Here is an 8,340-nt window from a genome sequence, read left to right as displayed (position 1 = left end):
AAAGAAAGAAAGAAAGAAAGAAAGAAAGAAAGAAAGAAAGAAAGAAAAGAAAGAAAAAGAAAGAAAGAAAAAGGGAGGGAGGGAGGGAAAGAAAGAAAAGGAAAAAAATGGCTAAGGAGCTATTTCATATTAGACTACAGAAACATGACAATTAAATGCAGCAAATGATCTTGTATTGGCGGCCCTGGGATCAAGAAAAAGAAATTGAGGGGCGCCTGGCTGGCTCAGTGAGTGGAGTGTGTGACTCTTGATCTCAGGGTTGTAGGTTTGAGCCCCATGTTGGGTGTGTAGAGATTACTTGAAAAAAATTTAAAAATCTTGGGGCGCCTGGGTGGCTCAGTCGTTAAGCGTCTGCCTTCGGCTCAGGTCACGATCCCAGGGTCCGGGGATCCAGCGCCGCATTGGGCTCCCTGCTCGGCGGGAAGCCTGCTTCTCCCTCTCCCACTTCCCCTGCTTATGTTCCCTCTCTCACTGTGTCTCTCTCTGTCAAATAAATAAATAAAATCTTTTTAAAAAATTTTAAAAATCTTTAAAGAAAGAAAAGAAATTGCTAGGAACCAAACAAGAACAGTTATGCTCATAAGCAAACCAGTCATTTCATTCAGTGCTCTGACAAAAATATTCATCAGACTTGCAATTTTCTACCACTTTAAATTTGTTCCTGGAGAAACACTCTTTGTGTTGGTTAGCTTCCCTCCAGGTGTAGAATTACTCAACTTTTTGCCAACAGTTTCATTTGGGACTGTGACAAAAGAAGAAGCCCACAATATATCTGAGATATAAGCACACAAAAGCGAAGGTACGCTATATACTACAAATTAGAACTACAGTCATCCCCGGTTAACCCATTTCTGAAAACAACTCTAAGATCAAAGGAGCCTAGATTAGATTCTTTTAAATGAGAAATAAGAATGCATGCACTGCCTGCCCAAAAATTCTAACCAGTTTCTCTAAATATCACTAAAACCCTCTTAAACACCAATAAAACAATTCTCCAAACATTTCCACATAATATAAACGTTTTATGTGCTTACATGTATCATTACCTAATTACTTAACACTTAACAAACTCCATAGTGATTACATTTGCCAGCAGTATGTGATGATATACACTACATTAGATGAAAATTAAATATTCCCTATAACCTGCAACAAATGTACTGCAAAGCAAATGAACAATGTGATAATGTGTTAAAGATATATAACTAATGCAATAGAATTTAGCAAAATAAAACACAAATAGAGACAATTTTAAAAATAATTACTTACCAAGTGATTCTGGTAATGGAGGACTAGGGTGACAGACAACTCTCCCACTAGCGATAACTAGAAAGGTGGAAAAAATATACAAAGGTAAGAGATAAGAGAGAGCTAATAAGGCAGTAAATACCAGGTCAATATCCAAGAGAAAAGAGAACATCAGAGAGTGAGCCTAGCATTTTAGGACTGCTTCACCCCAAGGACTATTTGTTGATTCTAGACCAGGTGGCTGAGAGCCTAACAGTACTTTCAAAAGTCTGTCATACTAAAGAGACAAAAGATGCAGTTCAGGGCCCTCCAGGGACAAGGGTCCCGGTAAACGTCTGTTGTAGTAATCAGGGATCCCCAGAGAAACAAAACCAATAGGAAATAGAGACAGATAGAGATGTAGATACACAGTTACATCAGTAGATACCCAGATATAAAAAAGACTTAGTAAAAGGAATTGCCTTATATGATTATGGAGGCTAGCAAGCAAAACATCTGCACAGTTGATATTCTTGTTCAAGGCTGAAGGCCAGAACTGCTGGACAACCAGAAAGAGCCAATGTTCCAGTTCAAAGGCTGTCAAGAGGAAGGAATTCTCTCTTACTAGGGGGAGGTCAGCCTTTTGTTCTATTGAGTGGTAAATAGATGCTACTATTGGATGATGCTCACCCACATTATGGAGGGCAATCTGCTCTATTCAGTCTACCAGTCTAAAAGGTCAATCTCATCCAAAACCACCCTCACAGAAACACCTAGAATAATATTTGATCAAATACCTGGGTATCCCATGGCTCAGTTAAGTTGACAAAATTAGCCATCACATCTGTGCTTTGGGGATAGGACACTAGGATCCAATCCTTGAGAAGAATGTGAATTAGAAGGTGAACATTCTTCTCAAGGATTGGAGCCAAGCTTTGAGTCATCTGAATGACCCAGAAAAATCTCAAATCCTAAAATTAGATTAAGGTGATCCCAGACTGCTGACATCCTCAGGCACTTGGCAAAATGAAAATGAAAATCTTATCTGGGCAAAGATAAAATCATTTTAGGTCTCAAACTATTCCCACATAATGTAAAAATTAAAATGTTAGACACAACATTGATAACCAACCACATAAGATGACAAGAATACAAATGAGAACCAGTCAAAACAACAAGTTGGTAATAGAAACAATCCCACAGGAACTTCAGAAAATGGCAAATACATGGTATTTACAATAGAATTAAAATGTATGACAAGGATAGTATATAACTATGCAAAAGAATAATAACGGAGTTAAGGTAATCTAAGACCTTTGCATTATCCAGGAAGAGAGAGTACTGCAGCCCTGATCTGCAGTCTTTGCTACTCCCTATGGTATAAATGCTCCCATGGTGGCTAATTTCAAGCTACCAATAAGAGGTTACTGAACATGAATTTGGGAAAAGAGAGCACAAGCTGTTCTCCTGAGCCAGCGTGAGCCTGCTCCAGCACACCTCTAAATTAGTTCTTGAAAATGGAATAATAAAAAACAATCAATCCAAAAGAAGCCAAGAAAGGAGAGAGGAAAAAAACAGAAAAGTCAGGACAAAAATAAAGCATATAATAAGATGATCGAGTAAATTCAAATATATCAGTAATTAAGTGTAAATGGATGGATATTTCAGTTAAAGGATAAAAATACTGTAATCATAAATTGCAACTGCATGTTGTTTATGAGCAACACATCTAAAAGCATAAGGTAATAGAAAGGTTGAAAGGAAAAAAGGAAAAAAAAAAGATATACTAGGCAAACCCTAACCCAAAAAAAGCTGGTATAGCTGTATTAACATCAGAGGAGCAAAAGCACTATTAGAAAGGAATATTCCGGGGCACCTGGCTGGCTCAGTTGGTAGCCCATGGGACTCTTGATCTCAGGGTTGTAAGTTCAAGCCCCACATTGGGTGTACAGCTTACTTAAAAAAAATGCGGGGAGTGCGGGGATGGCTCAGTCAGTTAAGCATCTGACTCTTTATTTCGGCTCAGGTATCATGTCTCAAGGTGGTGAGATTGAGCCTGGAGCCAGGCTCCCTGCTCAGCATGGAATCTGCTTCTCTACCCCTCTCTCTGCCCCTCCCCCCACTGGTACACCTGCACTCTCTCTCTCAAATATTTTTTTTAAAAAGGAATATTTCATAATGATAAAACATCCAACTCACAAGACATGACAATTCCATAACATAGAGGCACCTATAATATAGCCTCAAAATATACAAAGAAAAAAATAACAGAGAGTAGAAATAGACAACTCCACGACACTTGGGAGATATTAACACACCTTTCTTAGTAATCAAAACAAGCAAGCAAAAACAAATTAGTAATTAAGCTAGAAATTATGCAATTAAGGCAGAAATCAATAATAAAAATATAACTTAAAACTTCCATGTTTAAAAATTAAGAAATGCCAATTCTACACAAACTCTTCCAGAAAATTCAAGAGAAAGAATACTCCTGAACTCATTATGAAGCCAGAATTACTCAAATACCAAAACTAAAAAACAAAAGAATTACAGGAAAAGTAGACTTCAAAACAATATCCTTCATAAGCCAAGATTTTAAATTGCTAAATTCCTTTTTTCTTTTAGGTATTTGCTTTGACTTTTTTTTATTACTTTTGATAGGATGTCTTTGAGCAAGTTGGTTCCAGCCTCTAAAGACTTTTTTAAATGTAATCTCCACCCCCAATGTGGGGCTCAAACTCACCACCCCAAGATCAAGAGTCACATGCTCTACCGACTAATCCAGCCAGGCACCCCTTAAACTGTTAAATTCTTTCTTAGGTTTTATTTATTTAAGTAATCTTTACACCAAACGTGGGGCTCGAACTCACCACCCCAAGATCAAGAGTTGCACGCTCCTTTAACTGAGCCAGCCAGGTACCCCTAAATTGCTCAATTCTTAAGAAAAATTTTAGCAAAGGAATACAATAACGTATGAAAATAATGTCAAGACTAAGTAGGACTGGTCAACCCGCTCAGGTCCCCTCCCTCTTCGGGAGCTTTGTACTATCACTTTACTATCACTCAATAAATTTTGCTTTGCTGCCCACAAAAAAAAAAAAAAAAAGGACTAAGTAGGACTTTTCCTAACAATGCAAGTTTAGTTTAACACTCTAAAATCAATCGATATATAAAACTTCTAGGAAAAAAAACATGAAAAAAAATCTATATAACCTTGGATTAGTCAGAGATTTCTCAGACATGACAACAGATAAATGGACTTCCTCAAAATTAAGAACTTCTGCTCTTTGAAAGATATTAACTAAGATAACAAATGAAGAGAAGCCACAGACTGGAAGAAAACAACTGGGAAACAATAAACTGTGACAATCAACTTGGTACATTATGTTCAAATAATAACTGCCACAATTTATTGAACACTTTTAATAAGCCAAGAACTGACAAGCATTTTATATACATTCTCTATTTTAATCCTAAGACCAACCCTAAGAGGTGGATACTATAGAGGTGGAAACTATTATCCTCATTTGACAGATGAACTTAAGAGAAATTGATTGACTTCTCCGAAGTCATATAGATGGTAAGCTGCAGAGCCAAAATTTGAACCCAGTTCTATTTATTGCAATGTCAATGAACTCTCTTAAGTACTCCATCATATTATCTTTCTATTAAAATAACCTAAGTTTGCCTAACACGGAAAAGGCGTCAGAAGCAAAATGTGTAAGTGGCCGTGGCCTCCAGACTTACAGGTTAGTGAACTACAGATTTTACTTACCAAATTAGGAAAACAATACGTGGTATTCATAAGTTTGCTCATGTGTTTGTCTTATAAGAACGATATCTGTGATAGTAGGGTATTTATATACCATCTGAGACTACCTTATGCCTCTAGACACCCCACAAACTAAGTGGTCCCACCTCTGTGCTATGGAAACGAACTGGGTAAAGCAGCCTAGAGTGCAAAAATTTCCATGCATTTTTTAGTCCTCTGTACTGAATGGTACAAGATCCTTTCCATAGGAAACTTTCCCTCCTTGGAACCATATAGGACAATATCTAAAGGAGTGGGCAATAAGCATTATTAAGCATTAACAGAGTATGCATTTATGTTTTTGTCCTTTGTTTGCTTACAGCTTTTATAGGCATTGAGTCAATAAATATTTCCAACAGTCTTTGTGGTGAGTAGGTGGTAGGCATTAACCCATGTAAAACACAAAATAGAGGCAGAGGGGAATCTGGCTGGCTCGACTGGTAGAGATTGTGACTCTTGATCTCAGGGGTCACCCGTTTGAACCCCACATTGGGTGTAGAGATTACTCTTAAAATGTTTTTAAAAAGAAAAAACAACAAAATGGAGGCCGACCGGCAGTAGTGTTCCCTGTTGTTCAGCTGGGGTTCAAGGGAGAACCAGCCTTTTTACCCTCCAAACCACATTCCAGATACTAAATCGAGGCCCTCCTGAGCAGATGGAAATCCTTAGGCCTTTGCAAACATGTAATCCTTCTGACCTATGATTGGGTACTTTCCTGATATAAGCCCTTCCTCCCACTCACAACTGGTCGTAACCTCTGTGTTCTTTGAAATCCCAGACTGTTTATTTCACTCATTCATAGTTTCATTCAACAAATATTAAGTAGGATCTTCCAGGTTGAAGGCATTGTGTATTTCCTTGTATTTAAAATTATGTGTGAACTGATCTCATCCTAGCTTCTGGGCTCCTTGAGGACAGAAAGATCTTACCCAACTCTTCTGTACATCTATTGAAATGCTTAACACAAATCTTGGCACTTGGTGAACACGCATTAAACACTTGATGACTTGACGTTTGACCAATTTCCAATTCAATCCTGTTCCTATTCCAATTGAATCAATAAAGCAAACAAAATCATTCCATGACATTATCCAACCCTTCACTTCCTCCCATTTCTAAGTACCACCTTTCCTGGTACTAGTTTTTTTAAAAGAGAATCCTCATTTGGCATACTAGGTCAGTGTGATTATGCATGTAAAAAAACAAACACTAAAAATAACTCACCCTGCTTGGAACTCCAATGGCTGGTATAACCAGGGCATGAGGTGATAATGGTAAATGTTCTGGACCAGGTATCAGGAGGCCAGCCCTGGCACCAACTTCTATCAACACCTTCACCAAGGTCTATTGATTTGTATGTTATTCTCATCTATTCGTATTATAAACTCCTTCAAAGAAGGAACTGTCTTTTGTAAAGAGATGGGATCTAAACAAAACAGTTGGTATTTTGACCCTGGATACCAACTCTACATACTTCTGGATTAGTTCATGTAGCTTGCAGACACGTGAGGAATCCTTGCTTCCATGTGTGCTGTCCTTCCTGGGCCAAGATGTTGTCACTGGGAGGGAGGTAATTAATTTAAAATGATCGTTCTGCTCTCTCAATCTGTCCTCCATCTCCCTAGGACCAAAGACTTTGTAGCCATAGGGCAAAATAAAACCAATTTCCTTCCAGTGCATTAGTGCTTCTTGGACAGCTGGATTAACTAACCCTACAAAACAGTGTGGCTCTGAAATCAGGAATGTGACAACTTCACTTTTGTGAACACCACCTTCTGGGCAAGCATTGGGGTCAAACTCATAAGCCGGCCGAAGCACTCTGTTGGTGACCTCCAGTGGCCCCGACGAAAGGAGGGCTGCTCCAGGATTTCTATGGGTTCAAGGGCGCCAAGTCTAGCTCGAAGTGGGGTTCGGGGCATTTTGTAGAAGCCGCATCTGTAGAGCAAGCACTGTCTCCACGTGTTTGGGGGGGTGATGAATTCCCCCAACTCCTCTGTCCTGTAGTGCCATTTTGGGAGCAGGGAACAAGTGATTCCGACGGAAGAAAGGTCAAGAAGGTTCCTCGGGGAGGGCCTCAGAGGCTTTCCACAGAGAAACTGGCTCTTAAGAGGGAACCTTCTTGTGGATGCAAGCTGGTGCAACCACTCTGGAAAACAATATGGAGGTTCCTCAAACAGTTGAAAATAGAGCTACCCTACAATCCAGCAATTGCACTACTGGGTATTTACCACAAAGATACAAATGTAGGGACCCGAGGGGGTACGTGCACCCCGATGTTTATCGCAGCAATGTCCACAATAGCCAAACTGTGGAAAGAGCCAAGATGTCCATCGACAGATGAATGGATAAAGAAGAGGTGGTATATATACACAATGGAATATTATGCAGCCATCCAAAGGAATGAGATCTTGCCATTTGCAACGACGTGGATGGAACTGGAGGGTGTTATGCTGAGTGAAATAAGTCAATCAGAGAAAGACATGTATCATATGACCTCACTGATATGAGGAACTTTTAACCTCAGGAAACAAACTGAGGGTTGCTGGAGTGGTGGGGTGTGGGAGGGATGGGGTGGCTGGGTGATAGACATTGGGGAGGGTATGTGCTATGGTGAGCGCTGTGAATTGTGCAAGACTGTTGAATCACAGACCTGTACTTCCGAAACAAATAATGCAAGATATGTTAAGAAAAAAAGAAGAAGAAGATAGCAGGAGGGGAAGAATGACGGGGAGTAAGTCAGAGGGGGAGAGGAACCATGAGAGATGATGGACTCTGAAAAACAAACTGAGGGTTCTAGAGGGGAGGGGGGTGGGGGGATGGGTTAGCCTGGTGATGGGTATTAAAGAGGGCACAGTCTGCGTGGAGCACTGGGTGTTATGCACAAACAATGAGTCATGGAACACTACATCAAAAACTAATGATGTGATGTATGGTGATTAACATAACAATAAAAAATTAAAATAAAAATTAAAAAAAAAGAGGGAACCTTCTCTCTGAAGGGAGAAAAACGTTTCGTTCGTCGGGTCCCTGTGGCTCGCTCTAAAAGGCCTCGGCCCTCGCTAATTCATTTCCTGACAAAAGCACTTGTGAAAGCGTCAACGCTCCACACAACGATCCACGAGTCTGAGAAAACTTTATTTAGAAAAAGATGAAGCCCTCCACGCCGCTTCGCCACCACCTTGGAGGCGGTGTAGGACGCCCCTCGCAAAGGGCCCCTCGGACGCCGGACCCTCCCCCACCGCACCCGCGCCGGACCCGGCCGCGCGCCCAAACTAGGCGCGTGCGCAGACCACCGCGCGGCC

Source organism: Callorhinus ursinus, unplaced genomic scaffold (genome assembly GCF_003265705.2).
Source record: "Callorhinus ursinus isolate GAN/ISIS: 27379988/994484 unplaced genomic scaffold, GSC_fseal_2.0 scaffold70, whole genome shotgun sequence".
NCBI classification, from domain to species: Eukaryota; Metazoa; Chordata; class Mammalia; order Carnivora; family Otariidae; genus Callorhinus; species Callorhinus ursinus.
This window is presented reverse-complemented; position numbering follows the sequence as displayed.